This window comes from Macrotis lagotis, chromosome X (genome assembly GCF_037893015.1).
Source record: "Macrotis lagotis isolate mMagLag1 chromosome X, bilby.v1.9.chrom.fasta, whole genome shotgun sequence".
Classification (NCBI taxonomy): Eukaryota; Metazoa; Chordata; class Mammalia; order Peramelemorphia; family Peramelidae; genus Macrotis; species Macrotis lagotis.
The window spans coordinates 511934350-511959906 of NC_133666.1; positions in this window are offsets into that span (position 1 = coordinate 511934350).

Genomic DNA, 25557 nt, shown 5'->3' on the forward strand with positions numbered 1-25557 from the left:
ATTGAAGCATACTTTTTAAGCTTTATTTTCTTAACTTTTGGTGGATTTTTTTGTTCTATGTTTTTCTTTCATAACATGACTAATGTGGAAATATATTTTGCATGGCTATACATGTATAACATAGAATTGCTTGCCTTCTCAATGAGGGGAGTGGGAAAGGAGGAAGGGAGAGAATTTGGAACTCAAAAGGTTTTAAAAATGAATGTTTAAAATTGTTTTTACATTTAATAGGGGGGAAATTTTAAATACATTTAAAAAATAAAAAAGACATGAGTTCTGATCTCATAACTATTATTAACTAACACTACATAATAAAGAATCTTGGTTAAGTTCTTCACTTGATTCTCTGGACCTCAGTTTCTTTATTTGAAAAATGAGAGACTTGGACTAGGTGAGCGCTACAATCCCTCTAGCTCTAAATCTCTGCATTTATGAAATTTCAGGGCAATTAATTCTAATTCTGAATGTCATTGACAGATTAATGTATTGATAAAAAATTAACAATAATGTATCTAAAACTTATTTTAGGCAAAAAATTCTTTGTTAGAGCAGACACAAACAAAAAATCAGAAGCTGAAGGTGATGAATTTAGGGTCTGTAAACAGTTAATATGGGGGAAAAACAAGGAATTTGGGATTTTGTGATAGTGTGTTTGTTTTTTGTAGCAGATTATCCATATATAGACTCAATTCATTGAATAATTGCCAGTTCTCTATTATATTTTAAACTGTGTGTACAAATATACCTGGACCTACTGTGTGAGCTTTAGACAACTGATTTAAACCTCTTAGTTTGTCTTTCTTTACCTGGTAAATAGGGATAACAATGCAACTTTTCTAGCAAGCCTTGCTGATCAAAAAGCTCTTTGTAAATAGGAATTATATAAATGCCTAATTAATAGTAATAAAATTCAGTCTATTGCATTTCTTCAATAACACTCAGGCTGAATGCCCTGCAGGCTAATTTTCTGGCTTGTTCCCTATCTATTCCCTAATATCACAGTTGCCTGAGTTCTTGGTGCAGTTCTCTGCTTTTGGTGTTTATTTAGGGAAACAATTACTGCTAGAGATCTTGAAAGCTACTAGCTCTTTTAATTTTCAAATCAAGGTTAAAAAGAAACTTATTGGAAGCCACCTCTAATTATGTTTAAATGTAAAACACCCTGAGTTGCTGCTACTTTTTTCCCTTGTAAGAAGGGATGCTAAAATTTGGCACCAAAAGATTAATTATTAGGTGGTGAGTATATGCTGTCCACAGGCTACTCCCTTTCTCTCCTGTGCTAATTATTTGAGACACTCTTTGCCTGCAACAAAAGCAAGCAAATGAATTACGCATTAAAGCCCAATTTCTGATGTCAATCAATGTTGTGAAAGCCAGTAGGGACCTTAGAGGGAACACGTCACAGAGAGCTAGGGAAGTGGAAGAGAAGATCATTTTTCAACCATTTTTATTGTTGCTACCATGCCTGCAAATGCAGCCTAAGGTACATTAGGGCTTAGGGTGAGGCTCCCTGCAGTATCTTCCACTTCTATTACGAATCCATCTCATAGACTTAATCATTTCCTGTGAAGAGGAGGTACTGTAATAAAGGTAATTAAATTGGAATTTAATATAGTGGGGCATGGTGCTAGAGCTTTATATCAGATAGAGTTCTGAGAGAAACCATTACCGTGAGGCTGGAATGTATGGCATGTAATTAACAATTATGTTTGTCAGGTTTATGAAACAGAAAATTAATAACATAGAGGCTATGGAACAAACTAAACAAAGCCACAAATTCAGACTTAAGGTGACCATTGCCATCATTTACACCCGCAGCAGTGTTTGTGTTTCTCTGTGGGAAGTATACCAAAGGATCAGGGTGATTTGTTTCCTTACTGTAACTTTACATTTCCTGGGTGGATCCCAGAGACATTTTTGTATTTTGGATTTCTCTAAAGGAAAATACTACATCCTATACCATAATATACTTTAATATGATCAATGATCTAATTATTTTTTAATGAAAGGAAAGGATATTTGTTTCAGGAATCGAGAGGAAGGGCAATTTTTTTCCATGCAATTATAAGAAATCATTGAAGACAAAGTCAATGGATTCAATAATATAATGATAAAGTGATTTTTGCATGGAAAATGCAAAGTGATTTTTGCATGAGAGAAAGGTTTAACATTTAGAATCCATGAGAGTGATCTGTAGCTATAAGATTAATAATTCACATTCCAGTGGTGCAGTGGTCAAAAGAAATAGACCATTTAACTGCTGGAGAAAATATTAATAACTACATGAAAAGATGCATATGCTTCCTAATAATTATAGAATTGCAAATCAAGACAGTTTTAAGATATAACCTTTACATTTATTGGAATTTACATAAAAAGAATAAAATGTTATTTTGACTGAACTATGGAATAACAGGTTTTCCAATCCATTGTCAATCAGTCATCTTTCATTTATTAAGTGCCTACTACGTGCCAGGCACACTGTTAAAGGTTTTAAACACTAAGGATACAAAGAAAGGGTAGGGGGGAAGGAAACCTGCTTTTGCTTTCCTTCAGCTCACAGACTAAAGGGGGGGTAGGGCAATTATTTGTGAGAGTATAATACAATATGTACTCAGTCAGAAAAACGTTCATACATTTTAATTGAACAACATTAGTGTTAGAACTCTATCCCCTGCAAATCCTGAAAAAGGGAAAAAAGGGTCTTGTCTACAAAAATTCATTCATATGTTCTCTATAACAATAAAATTTTGGGGGAAAATGTATGCCCAATAATTTGAAAATGGCCACATATATGCTAGCATATTTAATATAATGGTATAATAGGGTACTTTGCGAAAATGTTGGAAGTATAGGAAGCCTTATATAGAATGATACAAAGTGAAAGCAACAAAATCAGAACTGTTTAAAAACCAGCTCCAATTATATGAGGACAGAGGAAGGAAGGAAGGAAGGAAAGAAGGAAGGAAGGAAGGAAGGAGGAAAAGGAAGGAGGCAGGGAGGAAAAATAAAAGATCTGAAGGAAGAATTTCATATAGATCTAAAAGGAAAGCAAAATAAATATATTTTATTTGCTTATTTGTCATTTGCTAAATATTTTGGCACTAACTTGGTAAAGCCTAGGTAAAACTATTTTGTTAATAGCTTTATTTTAATGCTAAAAGAGCTTTAAATAAAAAAGGAGACACTAATTATTAAAAATCAAAGATTTAAGGTGGCATATTATGCTGAAATATCACAGTTCCCAGTATTAGAGAATAAGAGTTCAAATATTGTCTCTGCCATTTACAACATGTTTGGCATTTTAAAAATTGCAGAACCTTTGGGTTTTAGGTTTCTTTATCTCTAAAATGCATTAAATAGCCTCTAAGGTCTCGTCTAGCTTTAAATTCCTTGGGCCTGAAGTCAGGAAGACTCACTTTCCTGAGTTTAAATCCAATTTCAGACACTTATTAACTGTGTGGCCTTAAACAAATCCCTTAATATCCATTTGCCCCAGTATCCTCAACTGTAAAATAGGGGTGATAACAATAATAATAGCAATTACCTTGTAGGGCTGTTATGAGGATCAATTGAGACAATACTTGTATAACACTTATACAATCTGGCACATAGCAATCACTTTATAAATGCTTATTTACTTCCTTTTTTGTCTGTCTTGTTTATTGTTCTTTTGTTTTTTTATGTGAATTAATAAGGGTTAAATGATTTGCCCAGGGTCACAGAGCTAATAAATATCTGAGATCAAATTTGAACTCAGGTCCTCCTGACACCAAGGCTGGTGCTGTATCCACTGTGTCATCTAGCTTCCCTGTCTGACATTATTTAAAAAAAAATGTATCACTATATTGTTCTATATCACTTTAACAATAGTCATTATAAGCCCAGAAGAACAGATCATCTTTCCATACTGTAAAATGAGAATTTGCAGAATTATTTATTAAGAATCATTTTTAGGGGCAGCTAGGTGGTGCAGTGGATAAGAGCACCAGCCCTGGAGTCAGGAGGACCTGAGTTCAAATCAGGTCTCAGACACTTAATAATTACCTAGCTGTGTGGCCTTGGGCAAGCCATTAACCCCATTCATTGCCTTGCAAAAAACTTTAAAAAAAAAAAAGAATCATTTTTAAGGTCAAATGATGTTTTGTTTTATTTTGTTTTCCCTAAAGGGCAGACAGTTGTAAGTTCCTTGAACCTTATTTTGGGAGTAGTGGTCAGATTTCAGTCTGTCCTGTCCCTTGATGCTTATGAGCTTCCTAGATAAAGATCCAGCAATCTCTAAAGTTCTATGATATATTACCAAACACCAAAGAAAACTAGTAGAATCCATTGGGAAAGATAAGAGAAGAGGACACAGTAGGGAATTCCCATTATTGGGGTGAACATAAAAAAACCAGTTCCTTTACCATTTCTAAAACATTGGGAAATTTCAATTCATGCCTTAACTTTTGTGAAGCATTTCATGTAATGAGGACAGGAGCCAAGACTCTCTACAGCAGGTATTCTTTTATCTAGGATTTTGAATAACCTTTGATTTCTTTTGTAATCCTATATATTTTATTTTAAGCATTGTAAAAGATAATTTTAAACACAGAATCCTAGAAATATTAGAGCCAAACTGGGCATCTTTTTTAGTACTTCTAGCCCTGGGATTTTCCAGAAATGACAAAAAACATCTAGGATGGTATTGACCCTGCCTTCAAAAATGTATTTGGAAAAGCATTTGGCCCATTGTGCTTCTCAAGCACATACTAATTTGGATTTGAAATCACTAATAAAACTCCTCATAATTCAGAGAAGAAAGAGACCTTAGAGGCCATGTAATGATAGAGGCATGGACCATTTGATTTGGAAGGGACCTTGGAGATAATTTTTTTTTAAAAATGAAAAATAAAAAATAATTTTAAAAAAACACTTTTCATTTAACAAAAAAAAAGGAAGCTTAGATTATTGAAGGTTAAGAGACTCAAACCAGATCACAGTTAGTTGGTGGCAAAACTAAAAATGGATTTCTGTCTTTGACTCCTAGTTTGTTACTTTTTCCACTTTACTCCTCTGCTTTCCCCATACTATATATCACCTTGAAGATATGAAATGTCACATATGATTCGTCCAGACTAGGATACTACCTCAGGCAGTGGCTTCAGAGGTTATTTTGTGGGGAGGTATGTGAAATGTTCTGGCAAAGATTTAATAACTGTCTCTGCATTATTAGTGTTTTTTAAGTCTAGACAATCAACAAAATGATAAACCAACCCCTGATTTGTAGTATTTGTAGATTTCTGAAATCTAAATCTCATATTAAAACTTTAGTAATAAATTCACAAATTGGTTAAAATTGAATTTAAATTTTCAAAGTCCTACCCAGGTCCTAATAGTATTGGGTATGGGGGAAATCACATTCTCAACCTATCCATATAGAACTAGAATTTCAGTGCTTTAGACCTTTAGGGATTATTTAATTCAACCTCCTCTTTTACAGATGAATTTACTGAGACCCAGAGAGTTGAAATGTTTGTATTATCATTCAGCTAGCTAACAAATCTGAAAAAAAACTCAAGTGCATTACTTCAGAACTGAAAGGAGATCTAGGGGCCAGCAAATCTAACCTCCTCACAATACAAATAAAGGAAAACAAGGCAGACAGAGGTTAAATGACTTTCTCAAGGTTATACAGCCAGGAAATGACTGAGATCAAATTTAAACTGAGGTCTTCTTGTCTCCAGATTCAATATCTTATACAGAATATCATGATTCTTATACTTCATCTTATTTGCAGGAAGACAAACTATTTCATTTTTTATAATATTTTATTTTTTCCCAATTACATGTTAAAATAATTTTTAAAAAATGTTTTGAGTTCCAACTTTTATCCCTCTCCTTAAAATGATAAGCAATCAAATATAGTTTATAAAAAGGGAAAACTATTTCTAGGCACTGTTTTTTTCTCAGAACACAATTTTTAGAGATGACAAAGTCCAAGAAGGCATCAAGATAGGAAATGATGAGGAGAATTCCTTGGGTGCCATGCATAAATAATGGATGATCTGAGATGAGTTCTCCAAATTCATTCTTTACCCTCTCTAATCAGAGAAATGGAAAAGTCTCTGGTACCAGCGTTCTGAAGGAGAGATAAGAAAATCGAGAAAGACAGTTAATAATGGAGCTAGGATTCAAATTCAGGTCTTCCTGATTCCAAGCTCCACATTTTCCAAACTACCTGTCCAAATTCAAAACAAAGATATTTTTATGAGATAGTCATTCTAAATAATTGAAGGAAATGTATTTAAAGTTATACTGATTTTTTAAAAATTTTTCCAAGATTCAATTGAGAATGTAATGCTTCAAAAGGAAAAGAAAAAATCAATAGAGATTCCCTAGGTAAGAATTTTTATACATCTGGTAAATCTGCATAAACTCTAAATAGCCCTTTCACCTTTAGACTGTCCATTTCACATCTCACACTATTTTCTCTGCTCCAGAATTCCAGTCCTTGAAAGATTAAGTAGGAAGTAATGATAATGAATAGTGATAGCAACTTCTTTGGTGCTGAGATCTTTTCTGAGACTCCGTGAACATCCTCCATAGAAGTTCAATGCCTTAATTTTGTATCATTTGGAACCACTAATATAGAAGAGCATAAGCATTCATCTAAAACAATTTGAATTCTACAAAAATAAAAATGGAATTAAAAAGTGAGTTTCTTTTAGATTGCTATTAAGGTTGTTGGATGTTGGGTTATTAAGTTTATATAATTTCTCTCCAAAGAAGGGAATGTGAAAGATATCAGGAGAAATTGGTTTTCATCATTTAAAACATAATCATTAATCATTCATTTATTGAATCATTCATTTATACATTCATTCATTCTTTCCTGAGATATGCCATCATAGCCATGTTGTTGGTCAACAGAAGGATATGAAAAAGGATCTTTGCCAACAATATTGCCAAAAGTAATTTAGAGCCTTGTAGTTACAACTGCAAGGAAATCCTGAGAACAAATTGGGTATTCACTAGTATACAGCATTTTGAACAAAATGACCAGTACTTAGCAGCTAGTCATTAGGACCAAAAACAATAACATTCTATTACAGGTGGCTAACAACTTTTCATATGATGTGGTCTTAAAAATGGGTTGAGATATTGTCATTCCAGAATAACCAGTCAGGGGTTTGTTGACTCCAGGAATCTGGATTTTGGCACGTAGTCTTGGACATCATCCTTCATGGACTTAAAACTGGTAGTATTGGACAGAGAGGTGGTGCAGAGGATAGACTAGTCCTGGAGTCAAGAAGATATGAGTTAAAATCTGACCTCAGAACCATTTTACATTATAAGCTGTGTGAATTTGGGCAAGTCATTTAATCCTGATTGCCTTATAACTGGACCATCTCTAATCTTACTCATTTGTATCTGGCCACTGGATCCAGATGACTCCCAGACAGTGAGACTGGTGACATAGAACAGCACCCCTCCCCTGCCTCAAATCCAGTTCACTTGCTTGTCATGGCATCATTTCCCATGTTATGATTTTTTTTGAGAACAAAAGACAAACACCACCCATAGTCATCAATATAGAGCGTATTTGTGGTGCAATGGATGGAGCACTAGGTCTGAAGTCCGGAAGATTCATTTTCCTCATTTCGAATCTGCTCTCAGAAATTTAGAAGCTATGTGAACCTGGGTAAACCATTTAACACTTTTTGCCCCATTTTCTCCTCTACAAAATGAGCTGGAGAAGAAAATAGCAAAGCACTGCAGTATCTCTTTCAAGAAGAGCCCCAGATGAGGATCTTGAAGAGTCATATACAACTGAAAATGACTGAACTAAACTAAAACTCATCAATATCAGTGTGGTCCTGATTCATATATCACTATGTGCCAATAGACTGGAACTCATTAAGGACAAATTCTTCAACTTCTTTGTGTTCATGTGCCTAGCTTAAATACCTTGAACTTAAGAGGTTGGCTTTTTTTTCAGTGAAGATCTCTTCCTACCAGTGCAGCTCAACATCTGCTCTTCAAAGTATATTCTTAGAGAATTTTTTGGTTCACTGAAAGATTGAATGTCTTGTCCAGGGTTACATATTAGTATATTTCAGAGGTTACCCTTGAGCCCATATCTTCTTGACACCATACATATTCATAACAAATAATTAATTATAGTAAAATATCTTTATATCATCTAAGTTATTTATTTTTTTTGAGTTCTAGGCACATGAGCTCATTGTTCAGTCAATCATTAAGCATTTATTAACTCCCCACTATGTGAGAGGCACTATTCCAGGGGATAGAAACAGACAACAAAAACATTGTCTCTTCTTTCATATGAGGGAACATATGTATAATTACCTACAAACATGACGCATATAGAGTAAATGAAAGGTAATTTTAGAAGAAACACATTAGCACTGCTGATGTATGTAGCAGTGATGGGGTGAGGTGGGACCAGAAAAGGGCTATTAGAGGATGGGATTTGGGCGATGTCTTGAAGGAAGCCCAGGGAAACCAAACAGTCAGTTGCCTAGGAAAAACACTTTTGGTATGAGACAGATGTGGGGGGGAGATGAAGTGGAAGGAACAACAATGTAGTTGAATCATTAAGTGCATGGAAGGTAAACCATAAGAGAACTGAAAAGGTAGGAAGAGGCCAAGTTTTGAAGAATATTAGAAACTAAATAGAGCTTTTATTCTTGGATCATGAGGCAAAAAAAGGAGAGGGGCATCCATTGGAATATATTGAGTGACACAGTCAGACCTACAGGTTGAGAAAATCGCTTTGGCAGCTGAATAGAGGATGGATTGGAGTGGGGATAGCCTTGAAACTAGAAAACCAATTAGCAAGCTATTATAATGGTATAATAAAAATGAATGAAAATATATGTAATGAATATATATATATATATATATAATGAAAATAATCATCATCTCTCACCCAAATAATTCAAATAGTATTTTATAAGTCTAATCAGTCTATGACAAATGCCTCAGTTTTTAAAAGATTTATTTTGGATTTTACAATTTTTCCCCTAATCTTACTTCCCTGTCCCCATCCCCCACAGAAGACAATTTGCCTTTACATTGTTTTCATGGTATACATTGATCCAAATTGAATGTGATGAGAGAGAAATCATATCCTTAAGGAAGAAACATAAAGTATAAGAGATAGCAAAATCAGACAATATCAGTTTTTTTCCCTAAATTTAAGGTAATAGTGCTTGGTCATTGTTTAAACTTCACAGTTGTTTTTCTGGATACAGATGGTATTCTTCATTGCAGACAGCCCCAAATTGTCCCTGATTGTGGCACTGATAGAATGAGCAAGTCCATCAAGGTTGATCATCACCCCCCATGTTGCTGTTAGGATGTACAGTGTTTTTTCTGGTTCTGCTCATCTCACTCAGCATCAGTTCATGCAAATCCCTCCAGGCTTCCCTGAATTCCCATCCCTCCTGGTTTCTAATAAAACAATAGTGTTCCATGACATACATACATATACCACAGTTTGCTAAGCCATTCCCCAATTGATGGACATTTATTTGATTTCCAATTCTTTGCCACCACAAACAGGGCTGCTATGAATATTTTTGTACAAGTGATATTTTTATCCTTTTTCATCATCTCTTTAGAGTATAGACCTAGTAGTTGTATTGCTGGATCAAAGGGTATGCATGTTTTTGTTGCCCTTTGGGTGTAGTTCCAAATTTCTCTCCAGAAAGGTTAGATGAGTTCACAGCTCCACCAACAGTGTAATAGTATCCCAGATTTCCCACAACCCTTCCAACAATGATCACTATCCTTTCTGGTCATATTGGTCAATCTGAGAGGTGTGATGTGGTACCTCAGAGAAGCTTTAATTTGCATTTCTCTAAAAAGTAATGATATAGAGCTATTTTTCATATGACTATGGATCACTTTGCTCTCCTCATCTGTAAATTGCCTTTGCATATCCTTTGACCAAAACGTCTCATTTTTTAATAAAATGGACAAGAGGTTCTAACTATGTATTTCTTTCCTTTGGAATCCATTTACTGACCCACTATCTTATCATCTTGCTCAGCAAGTAGCAATCTTAGCAATCTTACATGTGAAGGTTTTAAACAAAGAATTTCAGTCTCAAGTCAGGAGTTCTCAACCTGGGGTTCACAGTTTTCACAAGATCTCTGGATAGATTTTAGAGAGTCTTTGATCTTGAAATGGAAAAAAATTACTAATATTCCACTAAAATTTTACATTTCCTTCAATTATGTATGTAAGCAACAAACATTATTCTTGGAAGAGTTAAACCAATGTGCCAAAGATGTAAATGACACAAAAATATGTTTAGAACCCATGGTCTACTCTGATTGGTACAATGATAAAGAATCCATCTTTACTGAAAATTAAATATGCCACTTAACACCTGCTGGAAAGGAGTTTTTATTATTTTAATAATAATTATTTCAATTTGATAATTTTAAGATGAGAGAGAGAGAGAGAGAGAATAAATTTGTTTTGTTAGATTCTACATGTTAGCAATAAGGATATTTGTTTTAGGTCTTTGGTATTTTTTGATTTTTAAGTACTCTCTATGTGGGAGGGGCATTTGGGACAGATTATACATACTTGTAAAAATAAACAGATTTATTTTAAAAATCAAATTTAACTAAATGAAACCTAGTTTGAAGGAATTGTTGCAGGTTGTGATTTAGGAGAAAAATGACAAAAGAGATCTTGAAAGAAGTTTGTTTTAATCACCTCTCTCTGAGGCAGGTGCAAACCTGAAACCTCCTTACTCTCTGTTGTCATACTTTATGAAAGGAAGGAGCTGATATTTACTGGGGATGAACGTCTGCTTGCTCCTCAGCTCCTGACTGCGCCCCTGGCTCTCTTCAATGGGGCCAGGTCTGTGAGCTGGGAATGTTACCAGAGGGACTGAACTTTTCTAAGATGGAACTTCACTGAATCAGAAGGATTTGTTTGCAAAGGGACATCAAGCTTATAGCAATGGAGCTGCCTTCTGAAATGTTTCATGCTAGCTGCAATTTGCCAGCCTCTGAAGGGGCATTAAATGCAATGTTCATTTTTTAATGAGTATTAAATTTACTTTTAGCCAAACCCTCCAGCTGACAATGAAACCCTTGTTGCACTCGCTATTGGCTCACTTTTTTGGTAATTGCTCTGCTGCCAGTGATTACTAAATCTCTCTCTCTTTGGATACAGAAACTTAATATGTTTGGTTCTTGTACTTATTTTCTAAAATAGAAAATGCACGCAGCAAAAAGCTACATATTTCATGTCTGCTTTTAGGCTATGTCTTAAATTGTGAAAGGTGGAAAACTGTATGGTAGTATGTTTGAATATATGTGTTTAATTTTGTAATTTTGAGCAAAGCAATTTGCCTGGTACTTATATAATCCTCTATTTCTACATCTATGAAGCAAGAATAATCATAGAACTTACCTCACATTGTTTTTGTGAGTACCAAGAAAAATGTTGATTGGAATGTCCTTTTAAAACCTTAAAGTAGCAGTTAGTTATCAATAATTATTGTTTGTATGTATTTGTTTAGTCTAAATAAAAATTCATGAATTTGTATCTAAGAAATGATTGATTAAATACATTAGACAAATGCAATTGTATTTTGAAGAATTTTTTCCCTCTCTGTATCCTTGAAAATGTTTTTTTAAAATACATTAATATACACACATACAACTTTTAGGATCACAGACCACTTTCCATTGTGAAGGCATATACTTTCTACATACAGGATGGGGAAATACTATCAGTCCAGTTGGGGTTTTTTTAACTGTAAAGTTGTTCTAAAGTTCTTCCTTCCCTCCTTCCTTCCTTGGTCTTGGAGAGTACCACCAGCTCATCACAACCTAGAATGTATTATGATCTGAGAAAATATTACTTGATGTATGACAGTGGATTCTAATGTGACATACCAAATTTAATCAAGGGTGGTTTGCTTTATAGAAAAGAACTAAAAGTAAAAATCATGACACCACACTCCTTTTCTATACTGGGTAAACAATTGCCCACTTTTCTTAGAGGGCAATTCAAGTGACGATGGTGGGTCTTTCTCATATGAAATAATTACAGAGAAAAATAAGTGTTTGAGCAGGCAAAGTTTTCAAGTCCTTATTTAACTTACATATGGATTTTATTGTTATTATAAGTGATGGTGCCCAACAGATATTCAGTAATAAATTATCATAAATGGGTAAAAATTCATAACATAGTATTGATTTATAAAATGACAACTGGGTCTTCAGAGTTTTCAGGATGTTTGGCAAAATTGTTGATGATGGCATTAAATATGGTAAGATGGCAAGGGCCATTCTACCAATCTTTTGTGGTTCTTTTTGCTACCTCCCCTAGTAAAAAATGTGAGTCAACAGGAACAACATCAATGAGTGCTCAATGATTTCCAGAAATAGCAATTCAACCAATTAATAAAAATTCTATTTTAAAGATTTTTTTCTGATTTGTACAAACTTGACTCATGCAAGTTGTTGTCATTCAAGTAATTAATTGGAATTAAGCATTGACTTGAATTCAAGTATTGAATGAATGGTTGTATGATCTCATTAATGTAGGGTTAACAAGGCAACTCCCAACCCATCCATGTCCTCAAATTCCATATGACACATATGCACAGGAAGTTCACCTTACAATATCAGCAATCATTTTGCCAACTCATACATAATAAATAATCCAAACCAACAAGTGTTTATCCATCCTGTACTTGAAGACACCCACTGAGAAAAAACCAATCACCTCTTCAAGCACCCATCTCCCTTTGGAAAACTCTAGTTATCAAAAAAAATTGTCAAGGTGTTATAGAAATTTTGATATTTGCACCATTTTCCTGATATCAAGATTAAATTTGTTTCATTGAAATTTCCTCTTAATTACTCTTAGAGTAACAATTTGGAAAAATTAGGCTGCAACATATTGCAAATGAAAATTCCAGGGGAAGAAGCATTAAAAACTATCATGGAAACCTGGTTCCAAGCAAAATAAGGTGAAAGCTAATCTGTCAGGAAGCTGATTTATGTATGATGATCAGAGTGTGATGGCATCATGGTGTAAAAATGCCTAGAAAGTGCTCTCCTGAATCAATTGTGTTTTATAGTCAACAACAACAAAAAAATAAACATAGTGGAAGCTCATGTTCCTTTTAGCCAATTTGTTTAACTGTAAAAATGTAGCCTGCTATTTATTACCATTTGCAAATATTTGTGTTTTTCATCTTCACACCATCATCAGAGATACTCTTAAAATGTATGTAGAATATTCTCATAAAGATTTTATATTGGGGGCGGCTAGGTGGCGTAGTGGATAAAGCACTGGCCCTGGAGCCAGGAGTACCTGGGTTCAAATCCGGTCTCAGACACTTAATAATTACCTAGCTGTGTGGCCTTGGGCAAGCCACTTAACCCTGATTGCCTTGCAAAAAAACCCTAAAAAAGGATTTTATATGATGTGAAAAATAGATATATGTTATAGGCATTCTCTTGAGTGCATTTTAAGTAACAATAAAAATCTATGTAGCAAAGAACTGGAAACAAATTAAGTACCTATCTATTCTCGAAGGGTTGAACAAACTAGTACATTAACATAACAGTATTATTTTATAAGAAGAAATAGCAAATATGAAAAGTTAAGAGAAGTATTGATGAAAATTTTATGAACTGACACAGTAAAAATAAGCAAAACTAGAATAATAAACACTGTGACTACAATAATATATATGAAAAGATAATTTTGGAGTGAATGTAAAAAAGTCTTGATTCCAGAAAGTAGATAATGATAATCTCCTTGGCATTATATACAGAAGTAATTGTGATGAAAAATAAAATAAATTAATAAATCAGTTTAAAATAGAACAAAACTAAAAACATTTTTTAAAATGAGGTTCATTATTTTCTTGATTTTTATGTTCTGTTTTTCAAATGACTTGAAAATTGTGCCTCTTAAGATATTCAAAATTGTATTACCTCTAGTAAGGACATCTTCTATGTATATTTGGTCTAATTAAACTGCAATTCCCATGTTTACCTTTTGTTTTAAATGTCATTTCTACTTCCTATTTCATTATTCTAAGAACTATAAAAATGGTGTTTGATTTTGTAACAGCACTCTCAATGATAGATAATATAGTTTACCAATATAAATTTTGACATACCCCACCCCATCCCATCTTCATCTCATTCTTTGCAAACTGCTTTACAGATATTATCTCTGATTCTCACAACAAACTTGGGAGATAGGTATTATTATGCCCATTTTGCAAATGACAAAACTGAGACCTAATTAAAGTGACTTACACAGGGAGTCGCATGCAACTAAGTATCTAAGGTCAGATTTGAATTTGAATTTTCCTCACAATAGTCTTTTTACCCATTGTACCACCTAGCTGGCTACATAATACAGTGTATTTTGTCATAAACCTAAGCATCTATTTTGCTTTCAATTTTTTTTTCCACTTCAAAAACTTCTTTAACTATTTTGAAGTGTATGATACTTTTTTTAACTATGATCTTCATGGTGCCCAGCAATGAAATCTCTGGGATAAAGGGAATGAATAGCCACTTTATTTGTATAAATCCTAATTGTTTTTCAAAATTAGTGTGCTAATTCACAGCTTGACCAACAGTGCATTAATATACCTATTTGTAGAAAGCTCTTCCAACAAAGAAAGACTTTTCCCATTTTTGGTCATCTATAGTGTATTGTTGCATACTCTTTCAATTCAACAAAACTTTCACATGACTCAAATAATATTTTGACTTAGAACAACTGCTTTACCTTATTAAAATTTTCTTATTTTATAATGAACTTAATAAAAATTAACCAAGATGAACATTTATTGTATTTCAACATACAAGAAAAAGAAAAAAAGAGAATTGCATATGAACCTGATCAACTATTGCAGTTAATTAAATATATATTAATTTAATTTGAAATTTTTAAATTGAACATGCTAATTAAAAAACTTCCTTGTCCATCTCCCCTTTTGGCTTTCCTTCTGTTCATTATATATATATATATTTATAATATTTTGATTCATTTTTTTTAATTTTATTTTTCTTATCTTTTCTCTCCATTACAGAAAGAATGTGTTTCACTAAGAACAACAAAAAAACTTAATTTAGAGTCAGAGGACAGGGATTAAAATTCTGGCCCTGCCACTGACTTACCTGAGGGTCCTTCAATCATTTAATTTCTTTGAGTCTCAGTCTCCTCATTTCTAAAATAAGTGAGTTGGCATCATTTTGAGAAAAATAAAGTAAGGAAAGATAAAGTTCAATTTTTCTCCAACCAAAAAAATGCTGTTCACAAAGCAGTTTGTGAATATCTCTCCACAATTCTCCTGTCTTTTTATAGTAAGTATCATCTCTAAACCCTTTGGTACTATGTTATTATTTTATAAGATAAAAGGATGGTATTTCCCCAGTGGTTTTTGTAGCAATTATTTTATACTGCACAGCAGAACTATCATATATTTCACTCATTTTTCCCTGCCTGGTTCTTTACCCACATGGAGGTATTCTTACCTCCATGCTGGAGCTTGGAAAATCAGCATAGGTACAATGTTAGATTGCTAGTGTGTATTACACCGTATCAAAACAGAAAGAGTTGTGTTTTCATCTAAATGTGAAATCCTGATGGAAAGATGCTTTCAGTCTGCACTAGGCTGGTTTGCCTTCTTTGTAGGTAGGGGATTCATCTTCCTAACTCATTGCCCTGAGCTTCAGAAGTGAATAATCAGAGGTGCCCATTGCTGGGATTTAGTTCCAGGTCACAGCTTAGTAATGAGAAAACATCAGCCGCTGAGGATTTGATTTACACACTGCAATGGCTATGTGATAGCCTCTTTTGTCAGAGGGAAAGCCTGTCTCTGGGGACCATATCCTATCCAGTGGCAAATATTGGATGGAGTTGCACAACTCCCTGTTGCTTCCAGGTGTCAATTACATGAAAGCCTCTTATGGTATGATGTCGACCTATTATAATCAATGGTAATAGGAAAGTGAATGCATTTTCCCCTAGCCCTGCCACTGGAGGGGAACTCATCAATGGGGTGCCAATAATAAAAAAAAATGGTCTAGTCTTCCCTTGCAGCAAAATTGTTGTGGGGTCCATTTCTTCCTTGCTGGAGGTGTCCTAGCTCCTTTGTACTTTACACTGGTCTTTGTTTACTTAGCCATTACTCTCCACTGCAAAGGAGTTGGGTTTCATGAGTAGTGTGTGCTGTGATATCTTCCTTCTCTTTATTTTTTTAAATTTACTTTATAGGTATTTTGCATGATCTGTGTGTGTTGTTTTTCTCGAGTCAAACATATGTTACTTGAAAGCACGGGCTATTTGATATTTGTTTTGGCTCCAGCAGTATCTAGAAAAGAGTGGGTGTTTTTTAAAATAAATGACTATTGAATGAAATGTTGTTGAATTGGCTTACTCTTTTGCTTTGAGATTCTCTCCCCTTTCATAGCTTTAGAGACAAAAATGCCAAGAAGAGGTGAAAAGAAATCTTTTCCTCTATGGAAAGGAAGATTAGGGGAATAGAAAAATATATTTTCCCCATCTTTTTTCCCCTTCAAAACACTGGGAGAGGGAGCAGAGGAGTAGGTAGGAAGTAGTGATACTCCTGCTTTATTTGATGATATATTGGAGCTATAAATAACATAGATTTAGAGAGGGCCAGAAATGGATGTTAAGCAGGGCTGAACAATACAAGACAAAGGACTCTATGGAAGCTCTGGGGGGCCAACAATTTTTCAGAACAGAGAAGAAAGATTCCTTGCAAGAAGGTGCCAAACCAATTTCTAACTATAATCAATCACTTTGCCAAAGTTATTTAGTGTTTACAAACTGAATTTTAAGCAGAACCATCTTTATTTTTTTCTTAAGGCTAGCAGAATGGATGATCAGAGGAATGGTTCTGGGGCTCACATTGAAGATTTTGTGTTGAGGTCAGGAGAGAAGCTTTCTGATCCAAAATTTCTCACTTTGAAATGGGTCTCTAGGTAACAGCTGTGGGAAAGGGCCAGCTATCATTTTTGAAAAATTTAACAAGCAACAACAATATTATCTACAGCTAGAAGCACAATGGATAGTGTACCAGTCAAAACAACTCAACTTCCTGAATTCAAATCTGGCCTCAGACCCTTACTAGCTCTATGACCTGGACAATTCATTTAATGGTCTTTGCATCAGTTTCCTCATATTTAAATGAGCTAGAGAAGGAAATGGCATTCCAGTATCTTTGCCAAGAAAACCTTAAACGGGGTCACAAAGAGTTGGATATGACTGAAACAACTGAATCATATTTATATAATTAACTTATTGGATAGGAAATTCCTAAGTTCCTTCTTTGTATACATACTCATAAAGTTGTCTTATATGCAGCTTGTTAGTGAGTGAAGTCAATAATGTAAATTAGCATTTGGTAAATGACAAGGATGCTCAAAGATAGTGTTAAAGGAAGAAGATGGATTGTAATGAGGGCAACTTTAAGCACTGCCTCCTTGGGATTAATGATAACTGGACTTTTTCCTACTTGACTGTAGTGATAATAGCTATCAGCTGTTTTCAGTCAGCATGGAGGAGGAGTAAGATTTCTGATTTCAAAAAGGTGATTTTTTTTCTTCACCCTTCTAAACTTCAATTTCTAGTTCCTTACAAAATAATTTAATGACTTCTTTTTGTTTGTTCGTTTCTTGCCTTGACATGTGATTTCACTAGAATACAGAACCCATTCTGTCAATATAAAGCAGCTCGTTTTCTTAGGATAAAGTATAAAAAATAGTCTTGTCTTCCCTTGCAGTAAAATTATGGGGATCCAATTCTTCCTTGCTGGAGGTGTCCTAACTCCTTTGTACTTTGCACTGCTGTTTGTTTACTTAGCCATTAGTAATGTCTTATCCTTAAGAGAAGAGTTTTAGTGACTTTCCCATGGTCACACATCCATAGAAATGTGAGAAAGGACTTGAAGTAAGGGCTTCCAGACCCTATACGTGGCTCTCTATCCTCTACGACAGACTATCTGATTCTGATAGTATCAGACTTTTAACAGTTAGTGCCTCTAATATTAAGTGAGAGAGTCCACACAGACTTACACAAAATGAAATAAAAAATTATTTTTATGGCCCTATGCCTAACTGAAAATCAAATATAGAAAGAGTGCTATTGCAAGAGCAGAGCTTAAGACAGTGATGAGTAATAGAAAAATGCAAAGAATGGAGTTAGAAAACCTTCACTTCCTGTGTATATGAACTTTCTGAGCCTAAGTTATCTCATCTGAAAGTGAAGGTGAAAGTGAAAGTGAAGCACTTAATCAGAATGTATTATTATATTATATAAAAAATGTACAAATATCACTATTCCTAGCTAAAAGAAAGGTGCTTGATATACAACCTGAAACACAGTGAATATGAAACCAAATCACCCCCAAATATATTTTAGTTCTAGAACATCAAATAGATAGGCATTTTAGAGCCAGAGATAACATTCTTTTCTTGATTTTTTCCCAAACTGGACATAAGTTTGAACAATCACTCTTGCACAGCTGGAGGGAGCCAGGTAGCTGCCGATTCCAAAACTTTTGAATGGTATTTTAAATATTTAGTGGAAAAGATTTGGAGCAAGAGTAGGGGAACTGTTGCTAGGAAACTGATACAGAGACCCAGAGAACTGCCCAAACCCTTTTCACCTTAAGTTCTAAAGGTCTGTTTGGGTCTCTGTGAAAAGAATAGCTAAACATAAGCCACTCTCCTAGTGGCTCAAGGTAGTGCAGACACGATCTGCTAACCAGTCCTTATTCTACTAAACTTTTTGTGAGTCATCTCTGACTTGGAAACTTGAGAAGCAAATTTAATAAATGTTGTAGAGGATAAGGATGGGAACACCCTTAATTCTTCTGGATGAAAAATCATTTAGGAACTATGAGAGTGACAAACTGTCCTAAAAGAAAATTGATATCTGATATATACCTTGGTATCTAATGATGTTTTCTGCTGCAGTTATGCAGCTAGGAGTTTGACTGCACACCCCCCTTCACTGCATGATCAGCATCCTGGGAGGTCCAATTGACCTTCACTCTCCCTCTCTCAGGTCCTTTATAATAAAAGGGTCAGTAGTTATCTGGGTTAGGCTTTTGTGGGCTAACCTGGGAATCCAACCACCATTTAGAACATCTTTTCTATGAGAAAGTGTGTTTCAAGTTCCAAACAGGCAACTTAGAAATGAGCTTTTAGAACACAAACCATTCCTAAATTGGGTACAACCTCTAGTACATTTTAAAAATAATAAAAGAAAATTAGATGTGAAAATTATGAGGATACACATACAATCAATTAGGAAATGGGACCATGGTCCAAAGAAGAAGTTTTGAACATACTGGGTGCTTTTTAAAGCTACCTAGCTCATTATTTGTGAATGATGAAAGAATGGAAACTTTTGAGTGATTGATCTCCCAGAGTAGCCTGTGTTCCCACACAGAGGCTTCTGGTTGGGATACCAGATAGAAATCTAGGACACCAAATGGCCATTGTGCATATCTGACATCACCCTGCCTTTCAGTTATTTCTGAACATTTTCAGATGAGCAGCAGAGCTTTCGAAGTCTTTGCAGGCAACTGGCATGGACATAGTAGAGATGTGAGACAATGAAATCCTTATAGGTAGGATCTATATCCACATACAGACAAAAGCTACATTAGAGATTCTGAATGAGGGAAAGCCCTTCATTGATAGAAAATGCCACTGATATTTTGTTATAAGGTAAAAGCTATGAAATAAAAGAGATTCACCTATTTTATCAAATGATGTGAGTGCCAATATGAAAACAGTTAAACGTGGAGTACTAAACATTTTTATAAAGCAGAGGTTCTTTAACCTTTTTTGTGTCGTGGACTCCCTTGAAGAACTGGTATAGGCTATGTAACCATTCTCAGAATAACATTTTAAAATATAAGATAAAATGTATGGAATTACCAAGGAAACTAATCATATTGAGATACATTTGTCAAAATAGCTATTTTTAGACTACCTACCCAAGGTTAAGAAACCCTATAATATCAACAATGGAGAGTAACTTGAATTTCTTCTCATCTAACACCTGAATTTTACAGATATGAACAATGAAGTCCAGGGAAGTGACTTGACTTTACTGAAGCAAGACAGTGATGAGATTAAAAATTAATCTCTTTACTCTCTCTTCAGTATTCTTTTCACTCTGGCATATTCTCATATTCTCATATGCCATCTATCATGCAAGAATACAGATTCATATTACAGATTAGAGAAATGCAAATTAAAGCAGCTCTGAGGTACCAGCTCTAAGGTATCAGATTGGCCAGTATGATCAGAAAGGACAATGTTCAATGTTGGAAAGGATGCGGGAAATCTGGGACACTAATACATTCTTGGTAAAGCTGCAAACTCATCCAACCTTTCTGGAGAGCAATCCGGAATTATTCCCAAAGGGCAATAAAAATGTGTATACCCTTTGATCCAGCAGTACCACTACTGGGTCTATACTCTGAAGAGATCATGAAAAAGGGTAAAAAAGATCACTTGTACAAAAGTATTCATAGCAACCCTGTTAGTGGTAGTAAAGAATTGAGAATGTCCATCATTTGGGGAATGGTTGAACAAATTATGGCATGTGTATGTTATGGAACACTATCATTCTATTAGAAACCAGGAGGGACAGGATTTCAGAGAAGCCTGAAAAGACTTGCATGAAATGATGATGGCCGGGAGAAGCAGAGCTAGAAGAACATTGTACATCCTAACAGCAACATGAAGAGGGGGGTGATTAAATTTGATGGACTTGCTCATTCCATCAGTGTAATAATCAGGGACAATTTTAGAGTATCTATGACAGAGAAAACTATCTGTATCCAGAGAAAGAACTATGGAGTTTAAACAAAGACCAAAGTCTTTTACATTCAATTTTTTAAAAAGTGTCTTATGTGCTACATAATTTTTCTAACTCTAGTATTTTATTTTCTCCTCAAGGATATGATTTCTAGGGGCGGCTAGGTGGCTCAGTGAATAGAGTACTAGCTCTGGAGTCAGGAATACCTGAGTTCAAATCCACCTCAGATAATTACCTAGCTGTGTGGCTAATTAATTAACCTAATTAATAATTACCTAGCTGTGTGGTCTTGGGCAAGCAACTTAACCCCATTGCCTTACAAAAAATCTCAAAAAAAAGGATACAATTTCTCTCTCAACACATTCAATTTCGAGCAATGTATAGCATGGGAATAATGTAAAGATTATCAAACTGCCTTCTTGGGGGGGAAGGGAAGGGAAAAGTGTAAAATTCAAAACCTTACAAAAAATAATAGGTAGAAACTATTATTACATATAATTAGAAAAAATATATTAAAAAAAAGAATGCAGATTCATTTGCTAAAGACAATGTAGGGATCCTGTTGGATTTTACTCTGGACCGTTTAGAGCCAAGATTCTACAGTGTTTATTGAAAAGCCAAAACACTGCATGGGATCATTGAACTTCAGTTATGAAATTTGATTCAAATAGATGCTGGCTTCTAGATTTCTTTGACAAAGATATATTCATAGCTTCCCTTCCATTACTAACATTTTCCCAGTGCAAAGGGAATGACTGTCTTCTAGCTAGTCAGGGCTGCTGCACTAGAAGGTAGTGTTTACTGAGCACATGTTAAATTCTACAATCATACCATAGTTATTGTACAGAATTGAAATTGTCTGTGCAATACCCAAATATCCAGATAAAAACTATGCTCAAGGTAAGGACATTAAAAGGTAAGGTAATTGAAAGAGCATTTGAATCAGATACCTTGGTTCAAGCTTTACACCTTACAACCTGTGTGATATTAGATGACCCATAGAAACCTTGTTTAACTTTAGGTAACTCCTCTATGACTAGAGAGGATAACACATTAATTACGAACTTCACCAAAGTATTGAGAGGAAAGTACTTTTCTTTGTTTCTGTTTTTGCAAGGCAATGGGGTTAAGTGACTTGCCCAAGCTAAGTAATTATTAAGTGTCTGAAGCCGGATTTGAACTCAGGTACACCTGACTACAGAGCTGATGCTCTATCCACTGTGCCACCTAACCACCCTGAGGAAAGTACTTCTTAAAGCAGCAAATAGATTTATTATTATCACCATCAAATGAAATCTTATATAAAGAGTTGTTTTTCTTAACTATGAAGGATTTATACATATGAACTCTTACTGTGCATCACATATAAAATTAACAATTTTGAGTTGAAAGATACTTTAGAGGGATCAGCCTTCACATTTTATGGATGAGAAAACTGAGGCACACTGAGGTTATGACTTATCGAAGGTCACAGAAGTAACAGAATTGAGATATGAATTCTAGTTTTCTGACTGTACAACCAGTTGTTTCATGCATGACTCTAACTCCTCTGCTCTACCATAAAACCTCAAGAAATATAGTCCAACACATGTCCAGATGGGAATCTCTTGACAACATCCCTCTCAAAGCAATTACCTTGCCTCTACCTCCCTGCTGTGGGAGCTTATTTAGTTCTTTTTTTCACATTTATTTATTTCATTTTTAATTTATTTAATTTATTTTTCATGACATATTATTATACTTGAAACTGCAAATCTATCATATACAACTTGTTATTCATTTAAATATATATAATACAGTTAGCATGTAAATGTCTTCTCCCCCCCACACACGCACACACTAGTAATGGCTACCATTAGACACATATAGGTAAATATGTGTGTTTATACCTATGTGTGTGTTATGTATATTTATGTACATGTTTGTGTATAGATGTCAAATTTTTCTGTACTTCTCCGGATAAAAAAAATAGCATCTTTCTTCATATTTCCCTTATAGTTAATTTAGATAATTGCTATAGTCAAAGTTTTGCTGTTTCTTTCAAAGTTGTTCTCTTTTTTAAAAAGATTTTATTTATTTTGGATTTTACAATTTTTCCCCAATCTTGCTTCTCCCCCCAACCTCCACAGAAGGCAGTCTGTTAGTCTTTACATTGTTTCCATGTTATACATTGATCTGTGATAAATGTGATGAGAGAGAAATTATATCCTTAAGAAAGAAAAATAAAGTATAAGAGATAGCAAAATTAAATAATAAGATAAGTTTTTTTTAAATTAAAGGTAATAGTCTTTGGTCTTTGTTCAAACCCCACAATTTTTTCTCTCAATACATATGGTATTCTCCATTGCAGAGACCCCAAAATTGTGCCTTATTGTTGCACTGATGGAATGAGCAAGTACATTAAAGTTGATCATCACCCCTCATGTAGGGTATACAATGTTCTTCTGGTTCTGCTCATCTCACTCAGCATCAGTTCATGCAAATCCTTCCAGGATTCCCTGAATTCCCATCCCTCCTGGTTTCTAATAGTCAAAGTTGTTTTTAAAACAATCTTGTTGCTACTGTAGACGATGTTGTCTTGGTTCTAATTTTTGAAAATGAGTCTTTGATTTGACTTGTTTGCCATTTTCAAACAAGTCTTTGCTCTTCTATTCTTCTGTGAGTCTGTTACCCTATTGACAGTGGTTTCCTCACCTTGTATAGATCATAATTCATCCATACTTTCTCCTTTCATATAAATCTTTTCCATATCCTGCCATCTGTGGAAACAGAATAACTCTTTGGCTGTCTATGAAACTGAAAGTCTACAGAACAGTTGTGTTGATCTCATTGCTATATTCTATACAAGCTGAACAACACTAACACCATGCCAGAAAATTGAACCACTTTCTTTTGAATTATTTTAGGAAGATTCTGAAGATTACCAGAAAGATAAAGTACCTAGTTACTGATGTCCTCCATTGAACTGTCAAGCATTCAAATTCCACTTCAGAGAACACAAGTCTGATGGGCTGACCATGTAGCTTGAATGACAAACATACATTTACTGAAAGTATGATTAATACAAGGCAAGTACTCACATGAATGGAAGTTGATTTATGTTTGTCCTTCATTCGTTTGTTTTGAGTTTTTTTAAGTTTTTACAAGGCAGAGTGACTTTCCTAAGGTCACACAGCTAGACAAATAATATGTCTGGATTTGAATTCAAATCCTCCTGACTCCAAGGTTGGTCCTCTGTCCACTTCATCACCTAGTTGCCCCTGTCCTTCATTCTTAAAGAAAATCATGACAACTACATAATTTGGATTTGAGTGTAGGAATTCTGTGCTAAGTCATCAGCCTCACTTTCACCTTCAGAGCCAACTGGGTCCAATGGTCAGATATGAAACAAGATGACTGGAGATGGTCCTGGATGTGAGGTAATCAGAGGATTCGAACTCCTGTCCTTCTCTCTCCAAGGTCAGTGTTCTATCCACTGTGCCAGCTAGTTGTCCTAGCTGACATGGAGAACAGAAGAAGCTATAAAAGAACTTCAGTATCAATTGTGAGAGATGAGAGACACTGGCATGGAACTATCCATCTTGGTGTGTTCACATTTAAGATTCTGTATTCTTTTAGCAGGTAGAATTGTAGTAGGTCAAAAGACATGTTATAAGATGCACACAAAACTAGACACATCTCCAACCCAAACGTTCACACAGACAATTTGTGGTATAGTCTTTCTAGCTCCTATTGGACTGATCAGACAAGGTTGAACACATTGTACCTTGACTCCAACATTGTGACACCTTTGGTCTTCTTCAAGTTTCAAAGACAAATAAGAACAATGATAACACCACCACCAGTGTACTGCATGGCTTGCACCACTAGATCTTTTTGGTATTTTATGATTATAATAGCAACATGTGGGCTCTCCTCCTGTTAGCTTCTGTTCTTACCTTATTACTGGTCCACCTCCTTTTTTAATTATACAAAGTGCCTTTTGGTATTCTTTATGTCATTTATATCCATCATAAAATTTCCCTTTTTCATTGGGATACCTGTAACTTTTGAATTTCTTGAGATGATGGTGTATAAAATGTAAAGTAAAATACCATTAGTGGGTGACATTTGTGTTAAAAAGATAAGATTTTGTGCTCCTGGAGCAGCTTGGGATCATGGAAAACATTTTATAGTTGTCCAAATGTGGTCTTGCATGTTCTTTTTGACCTGTTAAACTGAACTCCTTGTTGTTTGCCTTCCTTTGCATAAATGTTTAATAAATGCTTATTGACTGACTTCAATTTTGGTCATCTGTGTTACCTGTTCAGATAATCTGATAAACTAATTCAAGGCACCAACCACACAATGACAAGGTGTAATCTAAACAAGAGACATTTTTCATACACCTAAATTTTCCTGTTTTTTTTTCTAGCTGACTTCTGCATCTGATGTCTGATGGACTAGTTATTCACAGAACAAATAAACTGAACTAATTAAATCTCATTCAGGAAAAAAACCTCCCATTTTCATCATCTTATTTTCCTCTTCTATTCCTTGGTAATTCTTTATATTTCATTATGCTTATGTTGAGTAATTTTTTTCAGTCGTGTTCAATTCTTTGTGACCCCTTTGGGGGGTTTTCTTGGCAAATACTGGAGTGGTTTGCCATTTCCTTCTCCAGTTCATTTTAGAGAATAG